The following is a 17,054-nucleotide window of genomic DNA, read 5'->3' as shown; positions in this document are numbered from 1 at the left end:
GGTTCGATCCCTGGTCACGGAACTAAGACCCGGCATGCTACGGAACAAGTAAACCTGCATGCCACAATTGGAGAATCTGTATGCTGCCAAAGAAAGATCCCACATGCTGCAACTAAGACCCAACGCAGCCAAATAAACATTTATTAAAAAAGAAACTCTAGGTTCTAACTTATTAAAAAAAAAAAAAGAAGAATCATTGACCTCATGGAACTCACTAAAACAGAAAAGAAAGTTTCACCCACACCTGCAATACAAGGCACTTACAGCCACCTTCAGTTAATGAAAAAATAAAAATAATCGGGAGTCCCCATTCCTGAGCATTCTGTCCCAAGGGCCCCAGAGCCAGATTGGTGCACAGTACTTGGCTAAGACACACACTTGGAAGCTGTAACAGGAGCATGACCACGATGTGCGGCCCTTTATAATCCTGACGCTTGCCTGTCACCACGCAGGCAGCAAGAAGTAGGTCTGTACTTCTGGTGCTATGTGGCGCTATTCCCCGCTCTGAGCATGGGCTATGCTCTGGGGCTCTGAGTAGATCACTTGCCCTCTCTGGGGATTTTGAAGCTTACCCTAAGAGCCCCTGTGGTATAATCAAATGACAAAAAAATTTTTTTCCTTCCATTTATTCTTTCTTTTACTAAGGTGTATTGGACATACAGCACTGCATATGTTTAAGGTGTTTACATCATTAAATGATGATCGCAATAAGTTCAGTGAAGCTGCATCACCTCATACAAAAACAAAAATTAAGAAATAGGGAAAAAAAGTCTTTTTCTTTGTGATGAGAACTTCTAGGATTTACTCTCTGAACAACTTTCATATATCATGTTGTACACCCCTAGTGCTTTTTAATCTTATGACCTTTGTTTGTACCTTTTGCCCTTCTTCAGTAAATTTCCCCTCCTCCTGCCACCTGCCTCTGGTAAGCACACATCTGATCTCTTTTTCCATGAGTTTGCCCATATGTTCTTGAAGTAAAATTGACCTATAACACTATGTCACTTCCTGTTACATAACCAAGTGATTCAATCTGTCCATATTTTTAAAAAATGATCACCTTAAATATAGTTACGATATATCACCACACGATATATTACAGTCATTCACTACGTTCCCCACATTGTACATGTCACAACAGTGACTCATTTATTTTGCAACTGGAAGTTGGTACTCTTAAATCTCATTTATTTCCTTCTTTCCCCCACCCGCCTCCCTTCTAGCAACCACCTGTTTGTTCTCTTTATCTCTTTCTGTTTTGTTATGTTTCCTCATCTGTTTTGTTTTTTAGATTCCACATATAAGTGAAATCATACAGTGTTTGTTTTTGTCTGACCTATTTCACTTAGCATAGTACCCTCTGGGTCCATTCATGTTGTTGTAAATAGCAAGATTTCATTCTTTACGATGGCTGAGTAAGATTCCACTGTGCATATATACTATATTTTCTTAATCCATTCATCTATTGGTGGGCACTTAGATTGCGTCCATATTTTTGTTGTTTAGTCACTGAGTTGTGTCTGACTCTTATGACCCCATGGACTGTAACCTGCAAGGCTCCTCTGTCCTAGGGATTTTCCCGGCAAGAATACTGGAGTGGGTTGCCATTTTCTTCTCCACGGGATCTTCTTGACCCAGAGATTGAACTCGAGTCTCCTGTGTTCGCAGCTGGATTCCTTACCACTGAGCCAACACGGAAATCCAATCGTAAATAATGCTGCAAGGAACATCGGGGTGCATATATCTTTTCTAATTAGTGTTTTTGTTTTCCTCTGATATATACCCAGAAATGGAAATGCTGGATCATGTGGTAGGAGGTCTATTTATAATTTTTTGAAGAAACTCCAACTGTTTTCCGAAGTGGCTACACCAGTTTACATTCCCACCAACAGCGCACGAGGATCCCCCTTTCTCCACATTCTCACCAACAGTTATTTGTTCTTTTTGATAAGAGCCATTTTGACAGGTGTGAGGTGATGTCTCACTGGGATTCTGATTTGCATATATCTGATGATTAGCAGTGTTGAGCCATCTGCAGTGTTGAGCCATCTTTTCATGTATTTGTTGGCCATCTGCATGTCTTCTTTGGAAAAACATCTATTCAGAACCTCTGTCCATTTTTTTAAAAATTCAAGTTCAAATGACATAGATTTTTAGAGTCATAGGCCTTGAATTTGAGTTTAGATTGTTCCAAGTGACTTTGAGTGAACTACCTACATTTCATAAAAGCTCACTTTTTCTTCTATCAAGTAAGGGAGGGGAGATTACATTACAGACTATGGACGGAAGGAAGTTGGCAAAATTATGTTGGTTAAGAAAATGCTTTGTAATTATAAAATACCGATACACTCAAGATACAGTTCCAAAATGCTTAGAGCTTTTTACAGGAAATCTGCCTTATTACATATTTCAAGGTTAGAAAAATGTAAAGAAACAGCTCGAGGACTTTCGTGGTGGCACAGTGGATAAGAATCTGGCTGCCAATGTAGGGGATACAGGTTCAATCCCTGGTCTGGGAAGATTTCATATGCCGTGCAGCAACTAAACCCGTGCACCACAGCTATTGAAGCCCATGCTCCTAGAGCCTGCACTCTGCAACAAAAGAAGCCACCACAAACAGAAGCCCATGCATGAAAGGGCCAGCACAGTCAAAAATAAATAAATAAAATTGTTTAAAGAAAGAAAGAGCTAGGGAGTTCTCAACACATGAAGAACAGGGGAGTTGGTCCCTAGGCAGTCTTGAGCTTGACTTCGTCAGATCTTTCTACCAAGGACACTGAAAATCTAGAAGAATAAAACTTCAGAGGCTCTGACATGAAAAGGGCAGCTCTCTGGGTTGATATATTTTGGGGTCTTAGCTAAACAGAAACAGAAGGAGGTTCACATCCTCAAAAGTTCCTGTCTCCTCGTCCATCCAACACAAACATCCCACTGTTGTTCTGCACTTTCCTCCCAGTCCATCCATTAAGGAAGTTAGCGTTTTCTGCCTTCTTTAAAGCCTGAAGGCAAGTCTCCAATGTTATTCCTAGTCACCCTGCAGCCTTCCTCCTTCAGTTTTTGTTTAAATTTTGCCTGTTTCAGGCAGGCATTTGATCTGAGTCCATCTCCACCTCCACCCAAGGCAGGGGAGCCTCCCAAGGAGCAGAGACTCAGCCACGAGTTTACAGGGGGTCTTCCTCTGCCGGGCTTTCCCTATGCCTATGTGACGCCCATCATTAGTTTCCTGGAAGGTAAGTTAGATTTCACTGGAAATGGGGGAAATGTTTCTCCATTATTGGGAAAGTGATCCCATTTCCTCCCAATTAATTTACTTGTGTAAGTTGGATGCACCCTCAAGGATAAAGCAGTGGTTTGTAAAAGTAGGGCTTCCTGGGTGGCTCAGACAGTAAAGAATCTGCCTGTAACGCAGGAGACCAGGCTTCTATCCCTGGGTCAGGAAGGTCCTCCTGGAGAATGGACTGACAACCCACTCCAGTATTTTTGTCTGAGAAATCCCATGGATAGAGGAGACTGGTAGGCTACAGTCTGTGGGGTCGCAAAGAGTTGGACACGACTGAGAGACTAACAATTTCACTTTTCACTTTGTAAAAGTAGGGGACAGACACCCCACCCCCACCAGCCAAAGTGTGTCAGTATCACTGGGGGGAGCTATTTGCAAAACTACATCCCACTTCTGACATTCCACTCTGCTCCCCACTTTGTAAAAGTAGGGGACAGACACCCCACCCCCACCAGCCAAAGTGTGTCAGTATCACTGGGGGGAGCTATTTGCAAAACTACATCCCACTTCTGACATTCCACTCTGCTCCCCACAGGTACCAAAGGCATTAGCTTCATTCTAAGCCCTATGGGGACTATGAAAGAAGTACAATACACGGCATCCAGGAAATAATGAGCAAACAATGTAAACCTATATATAATGAAGAATGAAATCCTAAAGTTCCAACTATGAATACTGGAGGAACTCGAAGGAGGAGGTGGACTCAGATGGCTAGAGAACCATCTAGGGAAGGGAGGGAACAGAAAAGAGGGAAAGGAGGGGTGGGTGCAGACCTCAAGCTGGGCTCAGGAGTGGAGCCAAGACCTGAAGATGCTGGACAACCAGGAAATTGGCAGGCAGGGCAGGAGGGGTGAGTCCGGGAGCAGTGGGAGTGGGTCACTGTGGAAGAAGCTTTGGGGCTTTACTTCCAGGGGGAATTCCAGACAACAGCTTGGAAGATGGTGCCCTGGTAGAGCCCAGTGGGCTGGCTCACTGGGGTACAAATGTGCCTTGGTAAACATGAGAAGCCCTTGTTTGGCTGGGTGTAACCCGACCCGTAGGATGTTGGACAAGCATTGTCATTCACCTCGTGAACATTGCCTCAAGTTGCCATGACATCACAGTAGTTTTTGGACAATCTGCTGAAGTATACAGGAGTCTTCAGTTGAGGACCATCCCCTCCAGGCCCTCAGAAACGTCCCATTTCCTACCTTCGTGTTTTGCAGATACTTATTCATGACTAGAAAATCAGTAAGCCTCATTGCCACATAAAAGTGATGATTCATGTCCCTTTGAGCTCTGCTGGGGATTCTGGTCCATGCCTTGCTAATTCAATCCTCAGTGTACAATTCTACACAAGTTTCAATTCAGAGTGTGGAGCACGGGGGTGGGGGAGGGGGCAGCACTCTGTAAATATTTATTAATGAATTGAGCCTGGGGAAAAGGGCTAATGCATCATCACCTTTCTGATCCTTGAGCAGACTTTTTCCATGAGATTATTACATTAGGTTGAGAGATATAGGCCAGTATGAGTAACTTCCATACCACAGGGGCTTCCCTGGTGGCTCGGTGATAAAGGATCTGCCTGCAATGCAGGAGACATGGGTTCCATCCCTGGATGAGGAAGATCCTCTGGAGAAGGGAATGGCAACCTACTCCAGTGTTCTTGCCTGGGAAATCCCATGGACAGAGAAGCCTGGTGGGCTACAGTCCATGGAGTCACAAAGAGTCAGACACAACTTCACTGCTGGGCACACATGCACGCGTGCCATGCTACAGTGGGTCAAGAGAAAAAGCTCAGTGTGACGTGGGCTGTCAGTAGCTTTTGGATATTTGAAAGAACATCTTGAAGTTCAAGCAAATAATTATTCATTTAAGTGAAAGTTTTCCATTTTTTGTCACTCAGACAAGCTAATGTCCAACGCCATGCTTCTCTTTACGTTTCCCCCTGTTTATCTAAAGGTTCAGAGAATTATAAATCTACTTCAGAAACTGCTCATAAATTAGGGAAAAAAGAGAATTCAAAGCAAAACAAACAAACAAACAAACAGGCTGTTTTATGTAGCAGAAGAAAGGAAAGATGCCCAATGAGCAGGTAGGCAGAAAACTACCCATTAATTGTTGGCATTCAGATAAATACTGAAATACTAATAGAAGACTCATGGCTCCTGTTTATTACTCCAAAACACCCAATGCAACAAAACTGTCTACGTCTTCTGCCAACTGACATGAGCTTATTTGAGCTAGAAAATTTTAATCTGAATACAATTAATCCTAAGGTTAACCTCGATTGAGAGGTTAATGGAACTTTAAAAAATAGGGATCTTTTAAAAAAAAAAATTGGGATCTTTTTTTTAGGCTGTTCCCTATGGCATGTGGGATCCTAGTTCTCTGACCAGGGATCGAACCAGTGCCCCCTGCATTAGCAGTGCATGATCTTAACTGCTGGACCACCAGGGAAGTCCCTAAGATCATTTTTAAAATCTAAGAAAAATGGAAAAATCCTTCCTTAACCATCTGTGGCATTCGGAACAGATTTGTGTAAATAGGTCAGAATAAGTCTTGTTACAAAGATTTCGGCTTCATAGAGATGCTCCCCGGAGGTGTGCAGGGGTGGTGGGGTAGTGAGGCTGCTCACAGTAGGGTGACAGGCTTTGGGGGCAGACTGATCTGTCCAGAATCACAATCCTACCACTAACTGGTTGTACAACTTTGGGCAAGTTTCTGAACCTCTTTGCACCTCAGTTTCCTTACCCATTAAAATGGGGATGATAGAGTGTCCTGCTGTTACCATAAAAACATTAGATGCAAACACAATGACTTGGCAATGGTGTGTCCACCAGATGTGGCAAAAGAGGGAATCTTTTTATCCAACTGGACTAGAGGGTCCCAGGGCAGAGCCCAAAGTGTGGGTCTCTTCAAGCCTGATTAGTCCAGGTCCTGAACTTGCCTGTGAGCAATCACCAGCAACCCCAATTTAACCATCTCATGCAGGTGATGAGTAGATCACAGACATTCTACACATTCCTGTATCCATTCCTGACCAGTAGCTTGTCTATCAGCTCCCCCAGAGAATTTATAAAGTTTATGATTCACAGATTAGGGGTCAAAGACCCTCATCCTGAAATCCAGTAAGTGTTCTCTGGCTAATTCTAACTAACAAGTCACTGTCTCTTCAAAAGGAAGGAGCAGAACCAGATGAAAACAAAATTCCTATTTGTGTAGCTCTACAGTTAATCAAATGCTTGTGAGCTAAATATTAATACATTACATTGGTTAATCCTCAAACAAGTCACAAAGTGCACCGCTGTTGGCAGTGGAGACCTATACGGAATTTATTGTTTACAGAGTGCGTCCTCAGACATTACCTCACTTGGTACTTACGACAGTTCTGTGAGTTATTACTAATGCCAGGGAGGAGGAGTCTGAGGCTTGGAGACCCACCCTGGGCCAGGCCTGGGAAGGGCTCTAGGAATACAGAGAAACAAGCCACCTGTCTGTCTTGGAGAGCCTTCACAGAGCTGGCTGGATCCTGATCCCTTTGGCTCCACTGACAGCAGCTCTACATGTCCTCTCCCATTCAAAAAGGGCCTTCTCGAAATCTGCATTCCCCTCCCAGGCTCTGTAGTGGCAAAGTCAAGATTTCTCTCGCAATTTCAGGGTAACATCCAGCTTTCTATGTAGAGGCAATAAATACAGTGATGGGTGACATTAATGACAGACCAAGTGAAAGGGACTAAGTTTTCTAAATTGGGGAAAAAGTATGCTTGACTATCATCTCCTTAGCATTTTCCATCATCTTACTATTTAGAAGGGAACATTTTTCAATATCATTGACAAGAGTGAGCGAGCACTTTATTTACATGATCAGAATAGAAATGGGAATTGCAACCAGGATATTTGGAATCTGAGAAGCCAAAGTCTACAGTCCGGGCCACACAGCAAACTATAGCTGGGAGGTGCTGGAAGCTCAGCAAGGATTCATGGAAATCCACCTCTGGGACAAACAAGGGGCCAACAGTGGGGCAGAGGGTGTCCAGTCCCCAGAGAGGAGCCTGGATGGTAGAGGCCCACCAAAGACAGGGCTCAGTAAATGCTTATTGAAAGACGCTAGAGCAGGGACTCCCCTGAAGATCCAGTGGTTAAGACTCCGAGCTTTGAAGACAGGGGTGAGGGTTTGATCCTTGGATGGGGAACCAAGATCCCACACCCTCTGTGGTGTGGCCAAAAAAAAGACTTCAGGGTAATCACGTCATCCTGGGAATACTGTGCTTTCCTGAATTTTTTGAGAGCAGTAACGCCATAGCTAGATACTGGAGAAAAGTTAACAGGATGCCAAACAATACATGAGGAGATTTGCTAAACGCATCACTCCTCGTTAAGTGAACAAAGCAAGGAACAGACTCAAAGGGTATTTCTAAAGTGTTCAACAAAAACACATGGAAAGGAGCCATGCATGACACAAACATGACTGGAAACCTCTGTCATGAGGTTAGATTCCCAGTGGGGTATTTCAAACTCAGTGGCCAAGTGGCCCCCTTTATGGGAAAAAAAAATAGTCCTGCCTTTTATTCGATTCTTACATTAAATTGCTTTTGTTCTTTTTTAAATGCAGGGACCCAGAAGAAAGGAGCTCTAATTTATTGGACACTGAGTGGCATGGAGGATCTTAGTTCCTTGACCAAGGATGGAACTCGCACCCTCTGTCTTGGGAGCCCAGAGTTTTAATCACTGGACCACCAGGGAAGTCTTTACATTGAATTACTTTTATTCAATTATTATTTCCTATACTATTTCTTAAAATATATACACATAAATATATATATATATTTATATATATATACATAAATATATATATACTTAAAATATATAAACATAAAACCAGACATAAATTTACCTTAGCACTTTTCCAATTATGGAGACTAAAATGAATGTACAAATAAATACAAATAAAATTACCCAAAGAGTATAATTCAGATTGACCACACTTGACTACACCACTTTCCTCTGCTGGAACCCCTGTTTCAGCCTTCATTTGCACACTTGTCTTCACCTGATGCTATCTTTTTTCCATATTAAGTCTATCTCTGTGTTTTTCTCATAGCAGGTTAACCTGGCTCTAACTCATCAGAAATTTACACACAAATGAAGGGCACTGAGTGACCTCCCCAGTGGTCCAGTGGTTGATTTTGGTTGTTTGGTTGTTTAGTTGCTAAGTCATGTCTGACTCTTGTGGCCCCATGGACTGCCAGGCTCCTCTGCCCATGGGATTCTCTAGGCAAGAATACTAGGGTGGGTTGCCATTTCTTTCTCCAGATCCAGTGGTTAAGAGTCCAATTAAGACCTGGTACAGCCAAATAAATAAATAAAAATAGAAATTAAAAAAAAATAATAATAATAAGAGGCACTGAGGCGGCCTGGCTGGACCCTAATATAATATGGCCATCCCAGTGATCCAGGCATACCTTTAAAATATTACCAATTATCATTAACATGAACTCTAAAAGTCTGAGTGTTCTTAATTTAAGGAGAACTCAAAGAAACTCAAGGACATACCCTTGGTCTTGGATTGGGCAATATCTGTGACCCAGAAGGAATGTCGTGGTACTGACTGCTGGAAGAGAGCAGAGGGTGCCATGGGGACTCAGATGAGAAGTCACATTGCATCTCAGAAACAATATGAGCCACCACCCGGCATAGAGCATCAAGAATTTAATACGTGTAAACATACGCTTCAAAAGACTGATGTACAAGCACGTCACATCAAAGGGCCTCATTCCAAGCTGTGGAGGTCCCACCCTGGCTTCCCCCACGCCTCATCCTTAAGAACTACAACATGGCACTTTATTACTGTGGTGTTTTTTTTTTTTTTTTTTTTGGCCACAGCTTGCAGGATCTTAGTTCTCCAACCAGGGACTGAACCCAGGCCCTTGGCAGTGGGAGTGCAGAGCCCTAACCAGTGAACCAGAGAAGACATGTAAGACATGAACGTACCCTGACTCCCATGAGTCAGCTCGCATCACTCTGACGGCACCATCGCATACTGACATTGTGTGGTCTGTATCCCCTAAAAGAAACTGGGCACAAAATGGCACCAAAGGATGCCACAGCTAGGTTAGCTTAAGTGAATGGCCTGGTTTCCCAGCAGAAGAAAAGCTGGCACTGTTTAAGGAAACTGAAAAAGGGGAACCTTCCTTGAATAGAATCCTCTACTTCAGACCTTCTCCAATGCCATGATTCAATTTCCATTAGCAAAACTGTTTCAAAAAATTATTTATGTATTTAAACTGTTGGCTGCACTGGGTCTTTGTTACTTTGTGCAGGCTACTCTTACGGGTGCTTGGGTGTCTCACTGTGGTGGCTTCTCTCACTGTGGCTCATGGGCTTAGCTGCGCCGCAACATCTGGGATCTTCAGGGCCCAGAGATTGAACCCGTGTCCCCTGTACTGGCTTTCCTGGTGACTCAGATGGTAAAGAATCTACCTGCAGTACAGGAGACCCAAGTTCTATCCCTGGGTAGGGAAGATCCCCTGGAAGAGGAAATGGCAACCCACTCCAGTATTCTCGCCGGGAGAATCCCATGGACGGAGGAGCCAGGTGGACTACAGTCCGTGGGGTTGCAAAGAGTCGGACACGACTAAGCAACTAACACACACCCCTGCACTGGCAGGTGGATTCTTATCCACTCGGCCACAGGGAAGCCCTCCACTTTTTCAATCAATCTAAATATGTTCTGTTTAGAAGGCTGCTCTATATTCTGGGAGGTGGACCCTTCCCCATTTTTGGTGTTAAAATGTCTTTTCTTAAATGATGGTAATGATGGAAGAGTACAGAGCTTTTTTATTTCCCTATTTGAAAAACAAAATTTGGCAATCCTGTGTTGGACTTCCTGATTTTTTTTAACTGCTGTCACTGATATGACTAAGTAAACAGTACACAAATACATGCCTAGCGTGACCATGCAGAAATGGGTTGGTTTTTCAAAGCTTCTAACTATTCTACCTCCAGAGGCTGACTGATAACATCACCCCCTCTCATATTACATCACACAGCAGCTATGGCACAACTAATTGATAATATGGACGCCTAGCGAGGAGCAAAGATCAGGACGCAACGATTCTCCATTAGACTGGCTGGCTGACATTATGAAGATTCAAAGCAAGGTCAAGGTCACTCTAAATTAGATGCGGAAGGAAATAAAAACAAGATGAAGATTAAGACACATGGAGAATGGGAAAGACTTCTGAGGAGAGAAAAAAATTATATTCCCAAATATTGCTTGGGAAGGATTCTTCACAGAGGTATAGATGTGAGAGCTGGTTTTTCCTGGGGTGAGAGAAAGGAAGGGGCGGGGCTTAACAAAGCCGACCAAACAGGAAGTTGTGTCAAGAAGGGAGGGTTCCCCTTCTGATGCTTAAGGTGGACACGGAGCCGGGGCTGGGGTGTAAGAAACGCGATTAGACGTGGTAGAGATGCCGAAAGGCGGATCAGGAAGGCCCAGAGCTTTCCCTGGAGACCAGAAAGCACAGCAAGCTTTCCCAGGTGATTCCAGCACATTCTGCGCAGAGGGCAGGCCAAGGGCCTAAGGTCCAACGCTCATTTTTCAGCGTCCCCACTCTCCCTTCATAGGAGAAGCTTCAGGAGAGGCCCTCCCCCTCACCTAGCCTCCTCTAAGGCTCAGAGCTATAGGACATAGAGGAGTAAAATATTTACCCGCAAACATCCACAAAAATGCCTTAGGATATCCATGTGAAGCTGTTGCCTAAATAAGACTGGTTCTTAGCAGCCTTGGAAACAGAATTGAATAGATCACCTTTGTGAAAAAGGATTCTGAAGCTCTTCCCATATTGCAAAGAAACACTAAGTGGAAAAAGGCAGGGTTCCAAATAGCAAGTATCATCTGCTACCATTTGTGTAAAAGGGAAAGATAATCATAATGGATTTGCTAATAGATGTTATAAAATATCTTGGCTGTGCCCGGAACACCTCTGGAGGATGAAAAAATCAGTAACAGTGGTGCCTCTAAAGAATAAAACAAGGTGGCGGCATCAGGGATGGACAGAGATGTAGCTCCTACCTCACTTTTGTGCCTTTCGAATGTTTTCTTTCATCATGTAGATTCGTTACCCACTAAGTTTTTTTTTGCATTAAAAACACTGAAAAATTTAAAATTCTAATAATAATTAAAAAAAAAACAGAATAGTCTTTCTGGAGCAAAACCAAACACCCTTGTTAATCTGGACAGTTGTCTTCCCGGCACACACCAGATGCTCAGTTTGTTGAATTTAATGAATCTCTGCTTAAAAGAAAACAAAAGAAAATCAGAAACCAGGCAAACCCAAGGGTATCAGTTCTAATTCTCTAATAAGCTCTTTACCTGGCTGTTACTTAACTACCGCAAAAGACCAGAAAACAGGTCCTTGGGTCATATGCCCTGCACCCAGTTGGGTCCAGTGTGCCAGCCTCATGGGTAACAATAGGTCTGGTGGCCTGTCCACACCAGCCCTTTTATAAATAGAAAACATATAATCAGAAAACATGAAGCCTTGGAACCAAGACCACAAAAACAAACGTGCAGATAGGAAAATGATCCTGAAGGGAGATGTCAGCACCTACAAGGTATCAGTACAGAAATAGCAGCTTGTGGGTTAAAATACATCAAGCACCATCCAAAAAGGTTAGAACATGCAGAGCTGCTATGAAATCCTCATGCCAGATCACATGAAGACGTGGCCAGAATTCCCTGTGCCCTGTTCCTAGGGACAGTATAGCCCAAGATGATACAGGAAGGCTGAAACACCCCTTGCCCGTCATCTATACTCTTAAACTGGTCAAAAAGTACTCAAAACCCACACTGCAAAAAAAAAAAAAAAAAAAAAATCAGACTGTTGTAAGCAGTAGGTTGTAGCAGAAATTCTGCCACACGAATTCCATTGTATTAGAAGACTCTCTCTCCTAGGACTTTTCAAAGAGCCAGGTTACAGGCAAAGAATAAGATAGACTTCACCACGGTCTTCCCTAGGACTAAAGATATTATTTTGAGGTGTGGACAGGAGCTTGGGACAAGGGTGGTGGGGAACCACTATACTCTCCATGGTCCCTGCCAGAGATTCCCAGGAAAAAAGTGGAAATGGAAGAAGGGAATGGCAACCCTCTCCAGTATTCTTGCCTGGAGAATCCATGGGCAGAGGATACTGGCGGGCTATAGCCCATGGGGTCGCAGAGTTGGATATGACCCAGAAACTCAGACACACACACACACACACACACACACACACACACAAGAAACAACAGCAAATGAGAAGCCCTTTCACTCAGATGTTACGAGAAAAGAAAGCAAGAGAGAAAAGGGCCCATATTCATACACAAAGAAACTACAACAATTATTCTAAGATGGCTGAGGTCTAGAATGTCCTAAGCAAAAGAACACAAACAAAAACCCAAACTCAGAATCAACTGTTAGGAAGGTGCGAATCAATGAACAGTGATCATCTTTGGTTCATTCTAGAAAACATGTAAAAACACAGAAGGGAAAAACCAAAAGTGACCAGATTCCTGCAAGAAATAAAGATGACAGGTTATCTTCTGATGAAAAGGGAACTGGCTGGCAGATTGAGAGTAGATATTTATCAGACCCGTGAAGGTGACAAAGGAAGTGAAGGTGAAAGCAGAAGAGAAAGAAAGGGAATTTCCCCAACTAAAACAAGAGGTAAAGAACCATTCCACTGCACGTGCCATCTGGTTTATTTCAAGCTCAAGAAAAGAACAGGAAAAACGCAGTGAAATTGGTGAAAGAGCTAGATTACCAGCAAGAATCAGTCATACACTTGTGCTTCTGCCAGGGAAGGCAGGCGCTGCTGGTGCTTTCCCTGCTCCCATGACTAAGTAACTTACTTAAATGCATTTGACACATGATCCCTGAACTTCCAAAAAGCACTTAATACAGTGGCTCATGAAATCTTAATCTAAAAATGTTCACCCATTTATAATCACGCTGCATCACACTGACAACTGGGACGAAGGGCCGAGCAGAGGGGAGAGATATTTAGAAGAATGCCGTGGAGACTGATATCATCAGGGACCTTATCACTTTGGGGGGTTTTTCTCCCTATTTTAAAGAGAACGAGATTTGGAGTCTGAAAAAGAGTATAATTACAAGGAGAGGACTAACAGAGACAATGAATTACCTGATTCAATAAAAGACAGAAAAATAAGCAATAAATAAGAAATAAAATGTGATGTGACTTGGAAAACCCCACAGACATCTGTGCTACAATGAAATCTGGAATATGTTTAATGAACTAGGGGAGTGGAGGCAGGGGAAAAAATCAGTTCCTGATAGAAAATACTGGCAGGTAAGTACGAAGAAAATAAAGATTAAAAAGGCAACAGAAGACTATATTTAGCAAATCCATAATGCTTATTGTGTGCCAGGCACTGCTCTAACTGCTTCTGATATCAAAACCTCAAAACAACCTCCAATCTAAGTACCATTATTTTCCTTGTTTCAGAGGTGAACAAGCAGAGGCACGGGCTTCCCTGGTGAATCACCTGCCAATGCAGGGGATGCGGGTTCGATCCCCAGGTTGAGAAAACCTCCTGGAGAAGGAAATGGCAACAATCCACTCCAGCACTCTTGCCTGGAAAATTCCGTGGACAGAGGAGCCTGGCATCCTACGGTTCGTGGGGTCACAAAGAGTCGAGTGAACAACAACAGAGGCACAGAGAGGTTAAGTGACTTGCCCAAGGTGATAGCCAGTAAAAAACAAGGCTAGGGTTCAAATCCAGGCACCCTGGCCTCAAAATCTGTGCCCTTAACATCTCTGCACCCCACCCCTAGAATTTCGACTCAGAAGAGTGAGAAAAGCAGCTAGGAGTGAAATACAAGTCATGCACTTGCTAGACCCAGGGTCAACAGATCAACCTTTAGTCATGGTTCTGTGATGACCAGTCAGTCCACTGACCTCCCCAGGCTTTCATTCCTTCACCTGTGCATTGGAAAGGCTGATTAGATGAGCTCTACCTAAGGTGTCTTCAGCTCTACAATTCCACAAAACCATGCTGACAATCAGCAGTGTACAGACCGGTCTGCTTTCTTATTTTTATTTTTATTTATTTATTTATATTTATTTTTTTGACCGGTCTGCTTTCTGACTGGTTATTCAAAGGTGAATTCACCCTAAAACAGGCAGCACACTTGCTATTAAGGTTCCTTCTTTGTCTCCTGACTTTCAGAAGATTATTATGTCCTCTCCATTCAGGCAAGTGAAAGAGGGTAGTGAAAGGGAGGCTGTATAGTTTCTCTTCTGGACTCTATTTTGTGTGGTTGCAATGAAATGGCCCTCGAAAAGCTCTGGGCCAGATCACATTAACTCTACTAAACCTACAGTCCCTCCCACTCCCAGGCATCTCTCAGGAGTCTGATCTTGGAGCCTGCCTTTGGATCTGGTTACTGGAATGCAGGTGAAACTGACACACTGGAGTTGAAGCAACCAGAGAGGAATTGGGAAGATTAAGAGAGTTCAAAGGAAGGAGTTTCGTGATGTCTAAATAAACCTTATATTCTGGCTATGGTCTGTTCTCTTTGCTAACATCCACTCTTGAGAGTGAGACCACCAGTTCATTTGGAATGAATTCAACACCCTCTTTCAAACTAGTGAGCCCCCAGCAGTATTCTTCTGGAAGTAGGCCTTCAAAGTCAGAGTGCATCTGTGCATGAAGAAGGGCCTTTACAGGTCAGTCACACAGTCCTCTGTTGCGAGTCCTGTCTAAGCATCCCTGGCAGGTGGCTGTCACTTGGCCTCTGCCTGCTCACTTCCAAGGTCGAGATGCGGCTGCCCCGCCTAGCAGGGCCTGTACTGCTGGACAGCTCTCACTGGGGGGAAAGACCACGAAGCGCCTAGAACAGTGCCTGGCAAGGAGCGGAGCTCAGTAAGTGCACCTCCAAGTGGGTCAAAAGCTGCCTCCTTACAACTTGAACCCATCAGTCCTGAGTGTGCCCCTGGAGCCCCAAAACGCAGAGACCCTTCGGATATTCGGGGCTGTAATCAAATTCCTCGGCCCTCTCCTTACAGATGCGGATCCCAGATCTCCATCACCAAGCTTGGCAGACCGCCCTCGCCAGACCCCCCAAGTGCGCACTGATGGACCAATGACCGGTAGGGAGGCCGCAGTCGGGGATGTCCCCAGCCTCGGTATCTGAAGCTGCAAGGGACAAAGGGCTTTCAGAAAGGCGTATCCCACCCTATGTGAACCAGGCTGCCTCCCTCCCCGCCGGCTCCGGGGACCCCCGCAGCGCCAGGTGACAGGCCCCCTGAGGATCCGGGGCTCTCAGGCAGCTGCGCGATGGGCCGAGTCAGGACAAGGGATCTCGAGGCTCAGAGGCTTGACCCGACTGATCGCGGGCTCGATCTCGGCTCAGCGGAGCTCGCTCGGCCGTGGCTTTACCTGTGCTTGGTTGACTACAGCGGCCCAGCTCGCCCCCGGTCGCGCTCCCGCAGCTCCGCGGCTGCCGCCGGCGGTCATGGAAATGCAGCCGGAACCCCTGGCCAGTGCAGCTCCCGCCGCTACCGGCCCCGCCCAAGCAACTGCCGCCACGCCCCTGACGACCGCTTCTGCCACGCCCCTAACCGCGGAAACCCGCCTGTTCATTGGGCAGCCCAGCGGCTGCTCTGCTAGCCCCGTGCTCTCATTGCACTCGGAAGGCAGCCCATTGGTCAACGGACCTGGTCCTCAGAGCGGAGGCGGAGCCCTTAGCGAAGAACTCCAAGACAATTGGTTATTTTTGACGTCGTTAGCCCGTGGGCCAAGGAACTATAGGATAAAGCCAGCGCGGAGGGGGCAGGGAAAAGAGAGGCGGGCTAAAACATGGGTCTTGTTTGATGCTGATGGAGGCGGGGTGCAAACTGGGAAGCAATTGTGACCACAAGCCGGGCGGGGTAGAGTCAAGTGTTGTCTGGGTTTGTGAGGAGGGAGGCACGCAGGTAGTTCAGCTTCTGGATCTGAAGGCTTCAGGCCGACCGATGGACTCACCTACAGTTCAGGACACCAGGGCAAAATTTCGGGTCGTGTCCCACGAGAAAGGAGGCAGGTTGGTGAGTCATCAAGCCGTAAGGGGAGGAAAGGATGAGGAGGCAGCCGTCTCTGGCCTCTTCTAGCTAGGGAGGTGTGATGGGGACATGCGGGGCAGTGTGGATCTCAGTTATTGTCCCACTGTTCTTTCTGTCCTTATGACGACCCTTGCCCAGTTAGAGGCAGCCTGGAAGAATGTGGCCTTTGGAATCCTAACTAGAACTCTGTTGGCATGTACAGGTTACATGGTCTTGAGCAAGTCATTTAACCTTTCTGCTTAGGTCCAGATTTTTTGCTTTGGCAACTGAGATGAACAGTAGCTAATGAGAAGATTTAATAACTCTCCACGCCCCCCACCCCCTGGGCTTTCTTGGTGGCTCAATGGTAAAGAATTTGCCTGCCAACACCGGAGGTGCGGATTCGATCTGTGAGTCAGGAAGATCCCCTGGAGAAGGAAATGGAAACCCACTCCAGTATTCTTGCCTGGGAAATCCATGAACAAAGGAACCTGGAGGACTACTGACCTGGGGTTGTAGAAGATTCTGACTTGAGTTAGTGACTGACTAACTCAAGTAACAACAAAACACTAACAGTGCCTGGCACTAAGCAGGCAGGCATTCAGGCAAGACTAGTTCCCCACTCACTGACACATCCGTCTATGGAATTAGGACCAGTTCTAACATTCTATGAGTCTGAAACTGCTTTTGCATTGGCATGTGCTTTT

The 17,054-nt window shown here is 45.0% G+C and overlaps 1 protein-coding gene across 1 annotated transcript in view; it reads right to left on the bottom strand.

The window, feature by feature from the left end:
- Window positions 1-15,839, bottom strand: part of ABHD2 (abhydrolase domain containing 2, acylglycerol lipase) — a 102,751-nt gene extending 86,912 nt beyond the window's left edge. The window contains exon 1 of the mRNA XM_065905940.1: window positions 15,707-15,839. The gene's annotated coding sequence lies outside the window, so the exon portion shown is untranslated. The remainder of the gene's footprint in view (window positions 1-15,706) is intronic.
- Between the last annotated feature and the right edge of the window lie 1,215 nt (window positions 15,840-17,054).

The sequence above is a fragment of the Muntiacus reevesi genome, chromosome 15, assembly GCF_963930625.1.
Source record: "Muntiacus reevesi chromosome 15, mMunRee1.1, whole genome shotgun sequence".
NCBI lineage: Eukaryota > Metazoa > Chordata > Mammalia > Artiodactyla > Cervidae > Muntiacus > Muntiacus reevesi.
Note: the sequence above shows the minus strand (reverse complement) of the source record. Positions and strands in the feature narration are given on the sequence as shown.